General features: G+C 49.9%; 1 protein-coding gene across 3 annotated transcripts in view; it reads right to left on the bottom strand.

Moving 5' to 3' along the window:
- The window catches only part of COL5A1 (collagen type V alpha 1 chain), a 160,680-nt gene that overhangs the window by 94,479 nt on the left and 46,062 nt on the right, over positions 1-20,139 (bottom strand). The window lies entirely within an intron of this gene.

The raw sequence follows: 20,139 nt of genomic DNA on the forward strand, positions 1-20,139 counted from the left end.
CTCTACAGTCGCCCTCTCCTCAGCCCTCTGCTACCCTGGGTCCACTTAACCATCACGTCCTGCCCAAAGAGCTCCTTGTGTAGGGACTGGCAACGTCCTGAAGAGAACTGAAAAGGGACAAGATGAAAAAGCCTGACCAAGCTCAAACGGCTCTTTAACGATGGGGCAAGAGCCCAAGCCGAGCTCCAGACCCACCACCCAGACCACCCGGTCCCATCCTCCCTGCACCAGCTCCCCAATCCCTTCACTGCCAACACCCATCCATCCCCAGGCACTTTGCCTAATTGAAACCTCCATCCTTTCAGAAGGGACATCTATTCACCAGTTTAAAGATCCCCAAAAGCTCTGGGGCTGCTTTATGCTTTGTGGCAATTGTACTTCACCTTATTCAACCTTGACCTTGGGTGACTGACGGGGGCTGCGGTGCTCAGATGCAGCGTTACGTGCACCATTTGTTACCCTGCGGCTCCCACCGTAAGCCATAAATGAGCGTTGCTTCCAGTGGGCGACGTGTCTTTCCGAGCTAAAAGCCAATGCCTAGACCTCGGAGGACAGTTTTTGTTTGAAAATTTACCAAATGGGTGGAACTACCCAGCTAAGGCAAATTAGCAACCTGTCATTTAATTAAGATCCCGGAACTTAGGGGACACAGGGCGGAGAGAAAAACAATCCTTAAGAAAGAGGCAGCTTGGAAAACAGGTGGCGCTGGCAGAAGCACAGAAAGCATCAAATCTATAAAGTATTTACTGCAAGGCTACAGTAGCAATGCGTTCCTCCGGGGTTTTTCTTTCAGAGCTGGAGAAGGCACAGCAGGGAGAGCCCAGCATCCCTCGGCGGGTCTGCCCCACACAGCCCTCCTCCGGCCGGGTCACCCGTGGGGCTCGACACGTCTGCTGGGAGCAAGAGGGATTTCCTCCAAAAAATGGGAAAATTTAAGCCAGGAAAAAAAAGAAAAAAAGAAAACACCAGGAAAAAAAAAAAAAAATATCTGAAGGTAGACGTGGCCAACGCAGCAGAAACTGGCCTGGGGTTAGATCCCTTGTCCTCACAACGGCGGCGGAGAGGCTCCCGCAGGAGCATCCCGGGTCAGGCAGGGCAGAGCAGGAGACAGCGTCCGTCCCACGCACGTACCGGGGGACGCGGCCAGCTTTCCCTTGACTCATGTCTGGTCCTGCAAACTACCAGACATGGGCTGCGTGCTCCACGGGCTGCACCGCAAAGCGGACGAGTACTTTTAATACGGTTGCAGCTAATTGCACAAGGGAGCAGGATCCACCCAGAGGAGAAATGACTCCTCGGCTTCTGTTTATCCTCACGCCTTACAGCTCCGGGCTGGTGGCTTTACATCAGCCGCTGCAAACGTGGTGGAATCGCCGACACGCACCGCAGCCCTTCGGAAGAGAATATTTGCAAGCTTTGATTCCCCCCCCCACTTCCACTTCAAGCTCCCTCTGCTCCCCTGCTAACCCAGGTCCCTCAAAAACCGCTGCCATCCACGGGGCCAGGGCTCCGCCGTTGGTTTTTTCTGCATTCCTCCTCTTTTGAGCGAGCACAAACACCGTAACCCTTTCGATGGGACGGGAAGATACACCCAGGGCAAAGCAGGAGCCAAGAGGTAGGGACTGCAGGAAAGGAAAAGGCAGCCAAGACGCCTTAAAAAATAAAGCAAACACAAATACCTGCTAAAAAAACCCAAAAAGACAGATATCCTTAAATCAACAACCGTCATGCTCAGACGCTCGGCTCCGCTGGCTAGTTTTGTATATTTATGTCTGTCAAACAAACCGCAATCTATCTCTGCTAGGATTTTTGGGTGTGAAACGATGAGTTATGGACATGGAAAGCGGACGGGGATCGAACGGCTTCCCCCGCTCCGCAGCCCCAGCCTGGAAGGCCGGACGGCCAGGGAGAGGGGCTGCGGAGACGGTGGGACAAAAGGCTGCTTTATGTTCCCTCCTTCTCTACAGCCCGGCCAAGCACTGGGGTAACGCAGGCAAAAATAATATGAGAGGTTTCTGCAGCTATTTTGCAAAGAGAGGCAAAAAAATAGCAGTCGGTTCAGGCTTTTAAAGGCAAAAAAAAAGAAGAAAACCCCTGACAGTCCCATCTCTCTCCACCCCAATAACCAGAGGACATTACTCTCAGATTTCATTTTCTTATTGTAAAGTCAGTTTTTATATTTGCAAAATGAGCATTTTTAAACTTTTTTTTGTTTAAATTGTGTGTTCTGGGCAGATGGTCTGACCGCCCCCCCCGTCCCCCCCCAGCAGATTAGAAACATATGTGAAGAACAAGGAATCCAAACCACACGTTTTTATTAAACTGCATGACTTCTAGTTCGAATTTCATCACATTGAAGTAAATATTTTCCCTCTAGAGTAGCAGCTGCGCGTTAGGTGATCTGTGATAGATGTGTCACGTATGTCCATACGCATACACGCAGGCGCCCATACCTGCGCCTCCTGCGTTTCCTGATCAACTCAATAGATGCCAACGGGAGACCACACAGCTGAAGCCGATTTTTGCCATTTTTCTTTTAAAAACAACCTGCCTGTGCACGCGCACACACACACAATTCAAAATAAAAAATTAAAGCTACAAGGGTTACAAAATTTCAGAAATACCAGATTTAAGGTTGCATGCTCTAAAACTACCACTCTGTACAGACATGTTAGCATACAGTCTTGAATTGTTACCCAGGAACACGATACTTTTCCAGAGTATTTCCACCTCAGGTGGGGTCACCGGTGACCGGGACACCTTCCCCCCCAGCCCTCTATGCACCGCCTGCACGCTCCTCTGAGCTCCGCTTCGCAGAGCAGCGCTTGCACACGCGTTTTGCGCACCCCTGCTGCGTACCTAAGCATGTATATTTTTAAGTGTGACATCTAGAGATGCCGATGTTAAGCACTGCTACCTTAAAGGAGCTCCTCCACTGACAGAGGGAAGCATCCAGATATGGGTACTTTGGAAATACTGACTTCCTAATGACTTAGTTTCCACTTCTGGCGGGGGGCAGGCACCCTGCTAGAACCGGACGTGTCCCCAGCGGCTTTCCTGAAGCCAGGGCTTAATCCTTATCCCCGGCCTCTTCCTGCAAGAGCCGGGATGGTTACAGAGCACCTGGGCATCACCTCTGGAGCCCAGCACGCGTTTCCCACTGGAGCACCGACCACACGCCACGTCAGCGGGGACGGACCTGGCCCGGCCAGCGCAGCCTCGAGAGCCCATGCCAGAGCTTACCAAGCAGCAACCTGCAGCCGAGGACAGGCTCGCTGTCCCACCCAGTCCTTTGGAGGACACCAGTGCTCTCCGCCAGCCTTGGACCCTTCCTCTGAAGGGCTGACCCAGGCCAGCTTGAAGCCAGCTGAGCATGTGCCACTTACCCGCCTCCACCAGCCACCCACGCCAAGCCCCGACAATCTTTGGGGACTTCCATCACCTGCAGCAGATGCAAAGCCAAGCCACAACCTGCTCCTGGTACCCACCAGCGCTCCGATTTCAGCCGCAGCAGGGCAAGAAGCTCACACCCTCAGCCGGTGAACACCAGCTCCAGGGGGACCTTAGGGCTGGAGGACGAAGAACCGCATCCATCTACAACAAGCAGCCTGCTGTGGCTCTCCCGGCCAGCTGGGGACCATCCTTGGCTGACACTCCTCTCTGAGAAGTCATTTACAGATTTCCTGCAGCAACACCTTCCCCACGAACAGAAAATGGAAGAGGAGCTGGAGTCCTTTGGCTCTCTGGGACTGAGTCACTGAAGGCCCCAGAGGTTCTCACAGCTATGGGATGGAAACCTTGCAATGTGATCTATCTAGACCATGGTACTAACCAGGCTTGACTGGAAGAAATAACTCCTTTGCTGGCTTATTTTCGAGTTGCTGGCTGGGCAAAGGTGTTCCTTCTATTTCAGGGGAAGAGTGAAAAAAAAAAAGGTAAAAAACCTGACAGCACAGAACCCTTCCAAAGTGACTCAGTTTTCTTTGGCTGCTCCAAAACTCCTATGAACATGGTAAATAGTCTGACTCTCTTTTCCCCCTCTCCAGTTTTGACTGAAAAATAGGAAACCTGATTCTGAGAAGAGCTGGAATGAGAGAAAAGCAGGTTTAGGCTCCACATGCAGGGCCAGCTTGGCAGGAGGCCTTGGCACGCTCGCAGCATCTCCTAGGGAACGTGTGAGATGTTAAGGTCAGACCTGGTGTAGGTCCTTAGCAGACCTGATCTGCGCATGCTTCTTGTGTGGGATCTTAAAGGTGGCCTCCACCCCGTGAGGCAGAACCAGGTCGGGCATTTTTGCCAGCACAGGGAGCAAGAGCAGAACTGGGTCTCACCCTACAAGGACCCTACCTAGAGGAAATATGGAGTAGAGCCGTGGTATGTACTAGAGGGAAACACCTTCACCAAAGAAACCACCCAACCTTCTGGCCAGCTCTGTAATTACACTGCTAGCAACTAAACATTCATCTCTTGTGTATACCAGAATCCGCACTGAGAGTTATTTAATTTGAAGGTTTAAACTAACACATGAGGAAGCATTCTCCTCTAATGAATTCATTAGGACAGCCATGCATTTTTTTGGCTGGTTTCCCCTGAAAGCAAGCCATGTGTGATCTCTTTGTGCCGCCACAGGTGTGTCCGTCTACCTCAATAACTCTTGAATCCGATAGCTGATTTCAATCACTTTTGACAGAGGAAAAAGGCTCAAGATAATTAAACTCCTATAAATGTCATGGAAACAGACAGCTAGGTAAAAGAAAGGCATCGGACACGTTCGTTCTCTGAGGGGAGGCTTTGCAGCGAGTTCACAGCTGATCAGATACAGGCACGCACAAGAAGAACATAATCTCTCTAACGTTCCTACCATAAGAAAAGTTTAAGCAACCACGAGACACAAATTAGAAGGAATCTGGACCTGACTAATCTCCAGGCATCTCTGAGATTCCCAGTTCCCACAGTAACTGGAAAAAGATGAGCAGAAGCACCACAAAATAAGCAGTTGTTCTTGCATTTCTGCCTATACATGGAAAACACCCTCATCTCCTCAGTTTTCCGGACCCGAGAGGAATGGAGGAGAAAACCCAGCACTTCCAGGTCCCAGCTCGCCAACTTCCCTGGCAGCTCTCAGAGGAACATCCCGGGACACGGCAGAGCCCAGGGGTTTGTTGCTACCCGTCATCAGATGCTGGCCAGGTTCAGGCTGGCATTGCCACCCAGGCAACCTCAGACGAGCCTTTGCTCAAAGAGAGCGGCTTATCCACCCGCGCAAGAGACTTGTAATCGTTACTGGTCTCCAGCAAACACGCTCGGATCAAACCCTGAGAGTTATTTTTTTTCCCCTATATGACCACACGGCAGCTCACCGCTCTGTGATTGCTGCCTTCAAACTCTTCATTTGGTAACTTAAAATCAGCATTTATGTCATGCTCCACACAAATTACAGCATTGCTGCCTAAAAATAGAGGCCCCACAATCACCACGTGCTCTGTTGTCACTGTCCTTACATCTAGCCAAATACAACCCTTATGGGATGGTCACGATCCAGCTGTTGTTTCCCCCCCTGCCTCCAGATTACAAATGCTTGGCCGGCAATAGCGTGAATCTATAGGACAGCTTTGAAAGGGACGCTTTAAAAACTGCTCAAAAATTGTATTGTTCACAGGTATTCTTTAATAGATGCACCCAGCAGCTGTTTACAACATTAATACCACCAGCTGAGAGTGACTTCAACAGATTATTCAAAAAAACGAAAAGCTATCTATCAGGTATCCATCCAGAAGGTAAACGCGGTTTACTTTTTTTCCCTTTTCTTTAAGGTATTGTCTATTCCAAAGTGTTCGCAAAATAACGAGCGTGAAGAACTCCACGGCAGAAGTTTTTCAAGCGGTTCCTTCCGATTGTTTTCCAGTAGGAGCTGATTTGGCTCAGGTCTGTTCACAGGGTGTGGTTTTGTTCCTTAATTAAAGCATCAAGTCAGATTACGCTTCTGAACACTTGCAAGCAGCAAATCAGACTATTAAAAAAAAATAATAATCTCTTACTACTTGCTCAAAGAGTTTGCTTCCATGGGTATGCTCAGGCAGGGCAACCAGGAGGCACCTGGCAATGGGCTTTTACAACTGCACCCTCCTCTTGATGGTCAAGGAAAGAAGTTTTCACGCAAGGATAAAACCATGGGGTGGTGTGACAAGGTGATACACTCCCTGACAGCCACCGCAAGTGCCCAGTGTGACAGCGGGGCTCAGCCCCCCCCAACCAGCGATGCCAACTGCTGGGACAAACTGGGAAGGTGCCAGAGCCAGGCAAAGTTTGGCTTCACATCAGTGACTGCAGTGGAAAAAATGAAAGATTTGTCCCTCCTCTGCTTGCACACCCTGCCTGCAGCTCCCACCCACACCATCGCCCTCCGTCAGGGTGCTAATTGCTTTGGTGGTGCCCCGAGGCCAGGGTGAGGGGACCCGAGCAGGGTTGCCAGGACTGCCACATCCCCACGGGCAGCGTCCCACAGAACTCACATTCAGGCCCGCTTGGAAAGCTACGTTAACTGATAGCCGGCACATTGTGGGAGGCATCTACATACAGGGAGGATAGTGTCAGCCTGACCTTCCACTGTCCAGCAAGGAAATTAAAAAAAGAAAAGAAAAAAAATAGAAAAACACCAAAGCCCAGCCCAGGCCTCTGAGAAATGAATAGGACAAAATGAATGGATGTCATTGTCTATCATGATCTGCCAGCCCTTTAACTAGCAGTTAATAAAGCTGAGAGGGGGAGAGGAGAAGATGAAACAATGAGCAATTCTGAAATAACACCCTCATTTTGCATCCGGTGTATTCCAAATTACACTGCCTTTCTGAAGCATACGCTCAATATCCTGCGCTCCATAGAACAGCCTCAAAAAAGTTATTTTCTCCATTTTCCTCACGGCATTCATTAGGAATCCCTGGAAGGAACCCAAGTCCCCATTTCCCCTTGTCCTCCACTGCTCTTTGAGCACCAGGTAGCCCAGGGCAGTCCAGCTCTCCCCAACCAGTGCCACCACTCCCCAGGTCCCAGTTGTCACCACCTGAAGGCCATCCCCATTGCAGCAGCACCCAAGGCACGTGGCCTGGTTGGTGTCCCCATGCGCTGTCTGAGGGTCAGCTCTGGGCAGTGCCCATTTATCCAGGCTGCGTTTCTTGTTAGAAATGAGGAAATTGCAGCGTTTTCCTTGGAGAGGAGAGGCAGCCTGGAGGGAAGGCCTGCAGTCTCTGAAAACTCCACGTAAACCCAAATTAGAGCCCGCCAGGCTGCCAAAGGCTGCCCAGCCTTCACATTTCTTCTTGTGGTCGTGCAGACCTGACCACATACTCGAGTTGCCTATTTTCTTTACCATTTCACTTAGTGCTGCATTTCCCCCATCCAACTCCATCTCCTGATGTCACCGCCTCACCAAGGGCTGATCATGCTGTTCCAAGTTTCCTCTCTCCATCCCAAATCAAATAATCCACTAATAACCGAGGCTAAAGGGCTGGATTTTTCCTATAGAAGTTATTTTTCAATGACATATGTGTGAACCATAAGGGATAGTTTAAAAACAGATTCTCCCTCATTACAAGCTGCGGAGCGGCACATCGCGGCGTTGCTCTTTTGTGTCGTCCCCCTCCGCGCCGAACGGTGCCGTTTCCTGGCTCCAGTTTCACGTTGATTTATTTCCCTTTCATCTATGGAAAATGAGGAACGAGATCAGCTTCTACTGGTTGCGCCGCCCACACGAAGCTGGATACGCCAGCGTATTGTAAGGGGGACTCTCTCACAGTGGAAAATATGTAGTAAAGCAAAGCTCTTGGCTAAAGTTACCGGTTTGAAAACGCGCTGTCGGAGCTGCGCGGAGCCAAAGTGGAGGCAGTTGCTCAGTTTTTACTCAGCCCTGTGTAAACAGGGTCGCGGTGTCTGTCTGGGAGGTGTCGGTCCCAACGACCCAGAAAAGCTTCCGGCTTCGTTCCCACCCCTGGCTACGATGGAGGGGAGGGACGCAAAGGGAAAGAGAGGGTCTAGGCAAGGTGGTGAACAGTCTCGAGAGAGACTTGAGGGAACAGCCGGTCTTGGTACAGAAAAGGAGGAGGTGGTGGAAAGAAATCCAACCCCAGGTCTCCATCAAACATCTAGCCGTGACCGTCCACGGTGGTCAAACACAGCAGACGGCATTTCGCAGCTCCATCAGACAATTCACACCACTGCTACAAGGGCAGGAAGAGCAACCAGGGGCCGCTCTGTGGATTTCCCATCCTCTCCCCGCTCCCTAAACGCCTCCCAAACTCTCGTACGAAACCCCAGGCGAGCCCTCATACGGCTCCAAAGCCCATGGCTTGTTTTGGAAAGCCTCAGCCTCCCCCGGGTCTGGGCTCACTTCCATCGCTGAAGGGTGGCTCTTTGCTCCTAGCAGCACATCAGGGCTTCCTAATCCCATCCCACAGCAGCTGGAGCTCTTCTGACTCCTAAGATACGTAAAAGCTGTACGCCCCTTGCTTCTACTCCTCGTTTTTGGGGTTTTTTTTCCCTCATAGCTGAATTAATCTGGAAGCTGAGCTGCCGTTTTCTCAGCCCTGCAGATGGACTTTCCATCCCCCGACTGCCACAACCCCACGATCCACCCTGAGGTTTTAGCCTCAGCCCTCCGCACCGAGGTGGCTCAGGATCAAGGGTTTTGTATACACAGAGGCTTTTAATCAGGTCTTGGAATGCTTTCTGCCCCAGGAGGTAAATACAGAATCCAGGTTTTATGGATTAAAGGGAATAGGGGAAAAATAGACCTGGCTGCCAAAATTATCTCAGGATATAAGTGGGATTACACGCCTAGCCATGGGGATATCTGCTGACACACTCAGAATTTAACTTAACACCAAATTTTGGTTGTGGAAGAATTTTCCAGCATTCTGCCGGCGACAATCACCAAACCATGGAGCAACTGAGCAGGACACATCTGCTGGGACCACCCGAGAAGGAAGCTTTTGCGCAGGTTCCTCTTGCCGTTTCCCACCGTTACTGCAAATTTGGCCAGTGCTGCTCAGGAAAGCGCTGAGAACGGATAGCTGAGCTGGTGTGCACATGTAGGCATAACACCTCCCACCCATGGACCCTTCTCCAGGGAACCCGACTGTCTCCTTCATCCATGTTCACACACCTCTCACCTCCGCACTCCAAAGTATTTCTGCAATTACGTTTCGACACGGCTAGTTGTCCATTAAATACGATTTGGGGTTTTTTTATTCCTCCAAGACAACCTCAGTGCAGCATCTCCCACCTCAAATTCAGCACTCAAAAAGTCTTGTGTTTGAACACAAAATTCATTGTGAGCCCCGTAACAAAGCTAATTAGGCACTAACCCAAGCTTTTCACCCCAAGAAAGGGTGCTGAGCTTTTACACCCTTTTGCCTGAAGAGCAGATGTGAAGTTCAACCCAGAAACGTGGTTATCTGAACAAAACCCATTAAGGAACAGGAACGGATGCAGCGTGACCAGCAGTAGCTGAGCATCACAGCTCAGATTTCGGTATTCTGAGCAACAAGCTGGAAGAGGGTAAACATAATTTGCAGATAAATTTGCTTATGCAAGGCATCAAAGGCTCAGGAAAACCTTGCTATGTTTGCAGACATTCCAGAGCGGAGAACAGTGCACAAAAGTAATATTCACCACAAATTCTCTCATCTCCCCACACATTTCGCATCAGTGGCCAAAGCACTGTTTGTTCAAGCGGACTTGACCTCCTGAACCACAGCCAGTATGTGGCTACGTGTGGAGAACAATGAGCCCACGGTTAGAGACTTTTTTCCGTGTTCTTGGAGGGAATAGAAAACACACATACACACAAATACACAAATCCCATCCAGTATTCCTGCACAACTCATTAGGAATGCCCTCTTCCAGCTCCCATCCCCAGGGTGATGTATTTATTGTGAACATATACATTCGATCCCGCTCGGCTCTGTCAGGGTAAGCAGTACACCTGCACGCTGGGGATGTCTGGAGTGGGCTAGGATTTTCCTTTGGGCTTTGGCAAGCAGCCCAGACTGCCTCAAAAAGAAAAAAAAATAAAAATAATAAAAAAGGCCTCACCATGTGTAAGGAACATGTGTTTCATTTGTTCGTACCTAAATGACAAGGGAATGGGGTTGAACACAAAGTCAACCGAGAGGCTTCTAGTTAGGATGGTCTTTGCTGCCCCGGGTTTCCTCTGTCCTCGCTGCAACGAGAGGCTCTGCGCGTGAAACCCTGAGCTTAGAGAGACTTCAAGCAGTCCTGCAAAGGCAGGACAATAGCAATAAAGCCCTAAATTTTAAAGAAACGTCAGCTTGAACACCGCCAGGTCGACAAGGATGCAAGCCCACCTCCCTGCCTGACCAGCTTGGTGCAGATCCCACCATCCTCTTCCTCAGCACAGCGGCTCTCCCACAACTTTGGCTCAGACGAGCCCGTATTTCCTATAACAGCTTGCTGCAACCATGCAAGTCAATCAAGATTTTTGTACAAAAAGAGGATGTCTCCCTGTCCACAGGCTTCTGCTCCAGAAATTCATTTTTATACAAGAAGACTAATTGGTGTGTCACCTTCCGCATAGGACAAGGTTCCCAAACTCGCAGGCCAGGGAAAACATGCACTGATTGGGGCCAGTGGCACGCTATCCCCCTCTGCTCTCAGTAATCACTTTTACATATTGCACAGCGACGCTGCCAACAAAGTTCAGCTGGAAACTTCTCCCCCATAGCACGAGCGTTTGGCTTTTCCCCCACGCTCAAGCTGAGGAAAATCATCTTTCCCAAACATGTCCCTTCGCTCTCCTCTTCGGGGCCTTTCTAACACACGCCGGGTCCCTTCGCGGTGCTTTTCCTGCTCCTGAAGCCCCGTCCTGCTGCCTGCTCCCAGCAGACATCCGTGTCCGCGACGCTGCCGCAAACCTTGGCATGATGTCACCGGAGAGGAGCAGGTTTCCAGCATTACATCAGCCTGTCTGGGCTCAGCAATCAGCCTTCTGCACCTCAGAGTTTCCATGGAAGGAACCGAGCCCCCTCCTCCTCCCTCCCGCTATCCAAGGCGGCTGTGGGGGGGAGCAAACTACAAACGAAGCCGTCAGCCGAAAGAGTAATGACACTGCACCTAACGGCATCCATCATGTATAACGAGCCTGCCTGGGTTGCTGCTTGCCAGCATTTAAATACAAATCTCTGCCAGGTGAATGTCAGGAACAACCAGACACAACTCGGCTCCCCAAACCCCACAAAATCCCTGTGGTGGATGGAAATTGTTTTGAGGGATGAGCTTTGCCTTCCAGAGACCACTCAGTTTTCCTCGTTAGCAGTTTCAATCAGTTACCCCTCCTCTGCAGGAGGTACCCCACGGCAGAGAAAGTTAAGGAACAGCCTGTCCGTCCTCTCCACGTCACGGCTCAAGGTGACAGCAGTGATGGAGAGCCCCGCGTGGCATCGCTGCTTAGTGTCCCTCCCACTCAGCATCCTTGCCCATGCCCTCCAAAATGGCAAAAGCTCATCCAAACTAATCTGCAGGAGTCCATAAGGCAGCCATCAGGCTCCAAAAACTGCTTATTTGAACCATAATACTAAAAAACTTGTTTATTTCCTGCTTCAGTAGCCCCTGGAGTCATGGCACATCGCTATTATTGTGACCACTGCCCAGGAGCCAACAGGGAAGCCAGTGGTTCCTCATACTGGGGTGAGGTCCTGTGTCCTTCACCGGCCGTTCCCAGAAGACATTAACCCTGGGTTTTAATGAGTGCTGAGTGCCCCGTATCCTCAGCATTTGCTAATGAAATCGTGAGGAGGGACCCCTCAACGAGCAATTGCTCGGGGTTGGGTGCCCTTTCCCATGTACAGCCACCGCCATCCCGTCGCCGCACTCAGGCTGGTGACGGGCGAGCAGGGCTCCCGCGAGCGGGGTGTCACCACCGGGTTCCTCGGTGCCGACTGATGCTGCCAGCGCTCGAGACGTTCAGCCCATAGCTAAGAATTCTCTATTAAACAGGCGAAGCTGTACCCTTGCCTGCAGGCGCCGCGCAAACAGGATTGCACAGTGAAGCATCGAGTAAAAAGCCCTTACTCAGGGTGACACCAAAAGGAGTAAATCCCCTTTCCAGCCTAAGAGCGCACACCAGCACCGAGGGGCAGCCAAACACAGCGCTATTACACATTGCCAGGCTTCCCGGGATGCTGCCTTCTCCCCATCTCCTCCCATAGAGTCCTCCTTTCGTCTCCTCTGCTGGACACAGGGAATATAAAGTGCTTTGAGTAACCACAGCTTCCCCTCATCGCTACCTCCAGTAAGGTCAGCACGGCTTAAGGGCCATCGCTCCACCTTATTTTTAAATTACAGCACACGCCGTATCTTACTGAGCGCAAATATCCGGAGGAGGGTTATTCACATTAACTAATGGAAGTGTCTGAAGTTGAAATCCGGATTCCCGGCAGTCGGAACCCCGTCTGACACAGCATATCGCTGGAAGTGAGAAGCGGCCCCCACCCAGTAAGAGGCACCCACTGCCTTGAAGGTAACACCCAGCAGCACCCATCCGGAGGTGGAGCCCGTGTGGGTCCTCCGGCGAGATCGGGGCTTGACTTTGGACAAACCACAAGCAGCAGCAAGACCGTGCAGCTTCCAAGGCTGATGCTTAACTTGGCCATATGAAAAGATAAATGACGCACTGCATAACTATTATAAACATCAATAAAAGCCTTTATGCGCTGTTTGAAGAGAAGACTGTGGGGTACCAGAGGCCTGAAGGCATTCGATACCAGCAAACTGCAGGAATTATCTACATGTGCCAACGCACCGTTTCTTTTACAGTTTATGAAATAGAATTTACCACTGACCAAACCCCCCCCCCCGCCCCCATCCCATCAAAAAAGTTAGAAACATTAAATATGTGCATTTTGCAATCATGACTAATAAGGCTACATCATTACAGGCAACCCCGACCCAGTCGCAAAGCTTGACTGCGGTCCAGATGGTTAAACCGCCAGGTACCCAGCAAATCGAAATGAAAAACAAGAGTTTGAGCAAAGCGCAGGCAAACAATTAATCTGATGTTTCTGCCCAAACCCTCGCTTTCCTCGCTGGCACCCGACGGAGAGAGGTCAGATGAAATGGTGTCAGTTTAGGATTCGAATGAAACCACCTGAAGCACAGGCAAACTTTTACAAGCTGTTTTGCAATTCTTATTCTGGACCCCGCGTCCCGCCCCTCCCTCGGTACAGACACGCTGATAAAACCAGATGACGTCCCCGGGCACCTGTGTAAGACGATGCTGCGCGCGAGCCCTTGCCAACTGGAGCCGAATATCCCGGCTGGGTTTTGATTAGACTGACTGCCCTGCTCGGGCTCTGGCACAAAAATCTCACCATTAATTGCAAACCCATCCAAAGGTATAATCTGCAATAATTGTAGACATTTTCTAGGCAGCATTGCTCTTCTGGAAGAGCCCAGTTCGGTGATTTAATCCATATGTCTCAAGTGCACCTTTTTGCTAAAGAGGATCCCTTTGAAAAAACAAAAGCAGAAGAAATGATGAGAAAACCAGCAACTAAATGGAGAATTATTAGGAGACTGGGGAAAGCTACAGACATCTTCAATAAAGAACCCTAACGCTGGCTCAGAACGTTTTATTTTCCATCATCTCACACCATGGTATATGCTGGTGGTGTAAAACATCGACTCTTTGCACTCCCTGAAAGGCTCTACAGCAGAAGAGGTGAAATCAGATTTGGCAGGGGCAGGACAGCAGGCAGCCAGAACTCCGAATTACCTTCTTTCAGCAGCCTGCCGAGCCAGGGAAAAATACACGGGAGCATGGATCTGTGGTGCATCTCGACAGAGAAATTCACCTTAGTAAAAAACCCTGATTAATGGTGGGGGTCGGTCTCTTCTCCCAACGAACACGCGATAGGACCAGAGGAAACAGCCTCAAGCTGTACCAGGGGAAGTTTAGCTGGATTCCTGGATATTAGGAAAAATTTTTATGCTGAAAGGGTTATTAAGCATTGGAAGAGGCTGCCCAGGGAAGCGGTTGAGGCACCATCCCTGGAGGGATTTAAAGCCAGGCAGACATAGTGCTGAGGGATACGGGTTAGTGCTGGTTTTGGTCAGAGTTAGGTTGAAGGTTGGACTCCATGATCTGAAAGGTCCCTTCCAACCTGGGCAATTCTATGATTCTAATAAAAAAATGCTTTTTGAAGGTTAACAAAAACTTAATGAGCATGAGCTCTGCCCGGTTCCTTCCTGCCCCTCTGAACTAAGCCCAGGTCTTGCAGAACACGATGGGTTCAACTCCACTCTCGCGAGGAGCCTCACTGAGCTCAGCGGAGCCGTTAAGATGCTGGTGGTTTGAGGATACTGGGGACCTGTAAACGTATAACTTCTCCTGTAAACGTATAAATAAGCGTTCCCGTGTGCTCCGTACCTTGCCAGCGCTCTGTTTGCAGTTGCACAGGAGCCTCCTGCAAACAGGAGCAGCACCGACAGCCGTGCCGGGGCAGGCTTGGGCCAAGGTGTGAATCAGACACGGATTCAGAGCTGAGGCTCCTATGGTACCTTTGCACCCATGAGCAAAGTCTGCAAATACTGCAATTTCCACCAATCTGACTTTCCCCAGAGCCCATTGTGCTAGCGGCATGGCTATCCTCCTACAATAATAGATGAAAGCTATTTGATATATTAACAGCAGATCTGCCTGCAAAAGGGGAGCCCTAAATCTCTCCATCCTCAAACACCAAAAAATACCATATAATGCGGCTACATGTATAAGAACCCTATTTTGATTTGTACACATTTCGCTAAAGGAAAAGCTATTAATCCAATCTTATAACCTCAGAGGCATCTGAGAAAAATAATGTACAGAAACTTTAAAAATACGAGCGCTTTCCAGAGCTGGAAATGCTACAGCCAAGAGCATGGGAAGGGAGGGAGAAAACCCTGACGATCGTGAAATGAAATCTGGGATTATCAACCACAGCGATAATTGTTTTTTAAGTGTAAACAAGCCAGAAGATGAAAAGAGAGTTGGCATTTCAACCCAAGAGCAACACGGCACCTGAACGGCCCCAATGTCTCGTCTAAGAGCACTGAAGCATCTATTCTGCTTTGTCTTGTTGCGCCTTGAAACATTCGACAGCCCTAAGAGCACCTCTGGCATCGCGCCCGGGCTTTCTGGCTCCCCCCAGCACAAACTGCCTTCCCTCCATTTCTGATGTCTTGATTTCACTCGTGGTCTTCAAAAACACAAAGGAGGAAAGAGAATAAAAAGCACCAGCCTTTCAGCATCATCCAGAGCCCAGCAGCACGCCGTATCTCACCCCAGGACAAGCTCTGACATAAGCTAATAGCAAATACTTGGTCAGCCCCTCATGGTTTCACTGCCTTGGCAGAACGGAGTCCACAGGTGTCCAGGACCCTTCTCACTTTGCACCTTGTTTGGCAGCATCAAAGGAAACCCATTTGGTTTTACAGTACCAACTAGACCAATGAGACAGTTATGGTACTCAGCTGGGCAAAACGAGCTCCTCTTGTCTCCAGAGGAGCCAACAGTAAGAGACATAAACCTTAAAAAGCAATATACACATGCACTGAGCTTTTCCACTTCTGGGAAAACTAATCTCCTCCACACCAATACCAGAGACTACTGCAAACCAACGTGATTTCCAGAGGGTCAAGACACCAGTTACTTTGTGGGACAATCCTGCAAAATTTTAGATAGATGAACCAAAAATAATTTACATCAAATGTACTCACTTGTTACTAAGGTATCTCCAGCAGTTTTACCAAAACCTACTTGTTTTTTTTACCAATGTTCACACCACAATCTAGCGATGCCAAGGCCAGCTCTGCCAGCCAGGCGCTGCGCAGTACTTGTATCGGCACAGCGGCCTCACACAATAGTCTCCTCCTGACAGATCAGAAGACAAAATGGGATTTGCAGCAGAAATATGGAAGACATCACTTATCTGGGACTTTGGCAAGGTCTGGGCAAGTTTCGTTTTGTTCGTCAGCCCATTGCTGTAAGTGCTGGTCTACAGAGTGACACTAAGCGGTAAAACAGGGCCGGGCCACACGCCGTTGCAAAAACCAAACTTGCATGGGATTACACAAGATGCTTCAAAACACCATTGCAAAGGGGTTAAGTTCCCCTAACCCTGCCCAGAGACAGTAACATTGACCTGCCGCAGACATCGTGCAGCGCTTTGCATTCAGAAAGATCCTCCAGCTGTGGGTGAGGGGGTTTCTGGGTTCACTGCTGTAATACAGCCACCTCTGGGACCGGAACGCGGCACCAGCCACCTCACTGAGCCAGGACCTCAACTTTGTTTCAACCCACATCTGCTAAACCAGAACGATTTCTTCAGCCCAGAGCCGGCTGAACTGGTTTTCCACCGGACCACCACAGCAAACGGCAGGTTGGAAAAGCCAACCCATGGGGAGGCGCCATCCGTGTGGTCCTGGGACATGGCGGTCAAATGGATTAAGCGAGCTGCAGGCTGTTTTGGCTAAATGCATCAAAGCCTTGCCGGGCTTTGGTTGGGAGTGGAAGAGAGATCATGTTTGAGCCGGGTTGCTCACCCTGATGGAAGGAGCAAGCCCCAGGGAGATGCGTGCTGTCCCCTGCACCCAGTGATGAGCTGTGCATGGAGCGGAAATTCCTCGGCATGGGCATCTTCCAAAGACAAGCTCAGATGAAAGCCCACAAAGCACCCAAATGGCCCACAGCCATGGCTGATGGGTACAACACACAACAGAAATGTGCACATAACAGCCAAGCAAACCCTCAAGTGAAGAAAGAACTGGCCTGAGAAGTGCTCAACTTATTGCCAGCTCTCACACCAGCACAGGCTACCGGGGCGCAGCGACCAAGGCTGATGGACCAGCCTGGGGTTCCACCCGTTGCTGCCAGAAGAGATGGACTCACTTCCAGTTTCTCGTTATCTACACAAGAACTGACGGGATCCTGCACAAAAAGGTGATCCCGCAGTAGGTCACAGGCACCGAACGGGCAGCTCTCGCGGTGCCTCACTGCAGAGCGGAGCCATCACAGCATCAGGACGTTTCGTACAGTCTCCCTGGGTTTCAGGCTGAAGATGCTTTGTTTTCTGAGAAAGGGACTTTCCCAAACTTCATCCTCTCTCTATTCCTACGCCTAACCATTAGGCTGTGCTAGGACTTGGGTTCTAACGTATGTTTAAAAAAAGCACATCAAAAGAAACAGTTAATCCCTCCAAAAAATGAGATACGTTCACATGTCTTCTGACTTCCTTCCAGCGCTGCTGCGGCCGCAGGAGCGCCGCTCGCTACAGCCTGCAAGCAGAGAGAAAATGTTTATCCTGCACCGTGGGCTATTTCTTTTCTCTTTCCTCCTCCTCGCTGCAAAAAGGCCTTTGCTGTCTCACAACAGCGTCCTCTCAGGCACAGCGTGAAGCCGGCCGCCACTTCCCAACCCCGGCGCGAGAGCCTGTCCTGACATTTGTAAACTTCTGTTTTGAACAACGGCTCGGCACAAACCTTAACTTGTATAACCTAGGCTGCAGGCTTGGCCCCCGTTCAAACCTACCCAGCATTCCCCCAGCCGCACAGAGAGATCCACACAGCCTCCCAACTAATTGAATTTTAATGAGAGGAAGTCGTTTTTCCACGGGAAGAATGTTGGGCTAGAGAGAAATATTTTGAAACTCCTCTAACCTTTCCTGCCAGGCTTTTTCTGCAGCAGAACACGAGCAGGGAAGTCCCCATCTGGGCGCTCGGCTGACGGATACGGCAGAGCCGCTTCGCTTGCGACCCCAGCTAGACCTGGGGCTTAAATAATTACAACTTTCAAAATAAAACAAAAAGCGTTCGGGGTTTTATTTGATTTCAGCCCTGACAAGGGAAATATAAACTCCCACTACTTAGAGCTCCTGCTGATCCATGCTGAAACACAGCCTAAGCCCTGCCCAGTGCTGCCATCCATCCCACTCCCAAAAAACTGGGTTATTTTAATTTCCAGAAAAAGGGGCAAACGTGTAAGAGCCAGGCAGCTCCGTGGGTGCAGAAAACACTGGGGAGCATCTTATTAGCTGAGGTTTGCAGAGCTACAGGACAGCAGCAGCTTCATCTCCTTCCTCTGCATTCAGTCCAGAAATTATCAGCTTTCCAGGATACACAATTTACACACAAAAATTAACACTTTACACCCGTTTCCCGTTGTTCTGAGCCACAATTTTCCTTACACGTTTTCTGCGTCGGCTTGCAGATTGCAGAAAGGAGGAACCAAAGGAAATTAAGTTGCTGAGATATGGAGGAAATTAGGTTGTAGCCCACTGCCTTCGTGAAAACCATTAATGACATTCAGTTTAAAGCTGCTGGTATCTCGATGAACGTGTGTGAATACCCTGAAATCCCTCGTTGTTTGATGAGGATGACAAAAGAAAAAAGGACAAACACCAAAACTAGAGAGGTTATTTTATGGACGCGCTGTGTAATATCAGTGCGTATGTTATAAGACAGAGGGAAAAATACTTGCTAATTGTCCAGTTCTCAGTCAGTACCTGCGTCTCAACCCAGAACAGACAACAGGCTCCAGCAGAGGGGAACACTTGCTCCATTTCACCCCACATCCCAAGATCAAGGTGGTTTCACAAGCCCTCTGAGCTCGTACCCCTAGATAAGTCCTTTTCAGCAAGGGAGCTGTGGCCACCCCCGTGGGAAGGGCCAACGGTGGAGCTGGGAGAGCATCGCAACCCACGGACGCGTGTTCCCTCAGCTGGCAGAGGCACCGGCAGCCCTAAATCCAGGTGGGCACTAAACGCCACCTGGGAACATCTCGAGCTTCAAGGGTGGTTATGGAAACTGTCTTCCTTCGCAAAATGAAGTAGTCTAAAGCACAGGTTTCTTACACAGTTTGGATGCGATACCAGGTTCTTTCAGTGAATCTACTGCATCGCTGGGTCCAGCGGCTCCCCAGAAAACCTCACCACTTTATATAACAGCTCCACTTAAAATACTGCATCCAGCGCGACCGCTGAAATTTTTGGCAGAAGGTCCAACGCTTGCGAAAGACACTCCAGTGCCCATTAAAGCCGGCTTTTACTTTCCATTTTAATTGTTAAGCTTCCCAGGGAATGTCTATTAATTTAATGCAATTTAGAGATTCGGCTCTAACTCTGTAAGTGAGATGTTGGCAGCAACGTTCAGTCCATGCATTCTTGCTCTGTTTACAGCAGACCAGCTCCCAGATGTTGGTAATGTTAAACAGACTGGAACGTTCCTTCCGAGTGACAGCAAAATGCAGGCAAGAGCTGGCTTCGCTACGGCTCTAATTATCCACCGGCAGGAGATGTTCCCCATCCCTTGGCTGGGTTGAGGAGGCCCACGAGATACGGCTCTTCCTCAACATAAATGCAATAAAAGTAAGGAGATAGAGATCAATAGGTCTTAGTTTACACTCCATTGCACTGGCGCTGACTTCAGGGAAGCAATTCCAGCTTGCAAGAAAGATCAAGGACAAGATTCTCATACACATGAAAGCCTCAGAAGTGCAGCAGACCACAGAAGTTGAGATTGCTAGTGAAATGCGTATATTAAACTAGCTGCTGAACTATGGGAAGAACTTCTACCATATGTACCTTGTCTATAAATAATCCTCTATCTCTTTGCTTAACTCGGAGGAGCTCATGGGAACAATTCCACCCGTCACGATTTTGGTTTGCTTTTTTAAAAGCAGACGCTGTGTGGGAGGTGACAGGGCTGCCAAACAAGCTGTCGAGGAGAGTCCCCTTATGTCATGGTGCAAGAAACCAAGAATCAATGGCCAGCGCATGGGAAAAGAGCAAAACCCTAAAGCCTCACGGTGAACCGTGACTTGCAAAGGAGCTGCTTTCCTCGGCCTTCATTTACTGCCCCTGAACCTTTATCTAAATCAGCACACGAGGAGGAATGAAAACCCTGTGAGCCCTTCCCATGCGAAAAGAGCCGAGAGCACAAGAGCTACAGACCTACAAAATCCCAGCGAAGGGGCTGGTCTAGAAGCTCAGCAAGAGCATGAAACCAGAGAACCACGAACCCAGAGGAGCCCACTCCAACAGGTCGCCTGGCTCACTGTTTTTGTCATTACTACAGAAAGCATCTACCTAGTCA

Source organism: Larus michahellis, chromosome 15, assembly GCF_964199755.1.
Source record: "Larus michahellis chromosome 15, bLarMic1.1, whole genome shotgun sequence".
NCBI classification, from domain to species: domain Eukaryota; kingdom Metazoa; phylum Chordata; class Aves; order Charadriiformes; family Laridae; genus Larus; species Larus michahellis.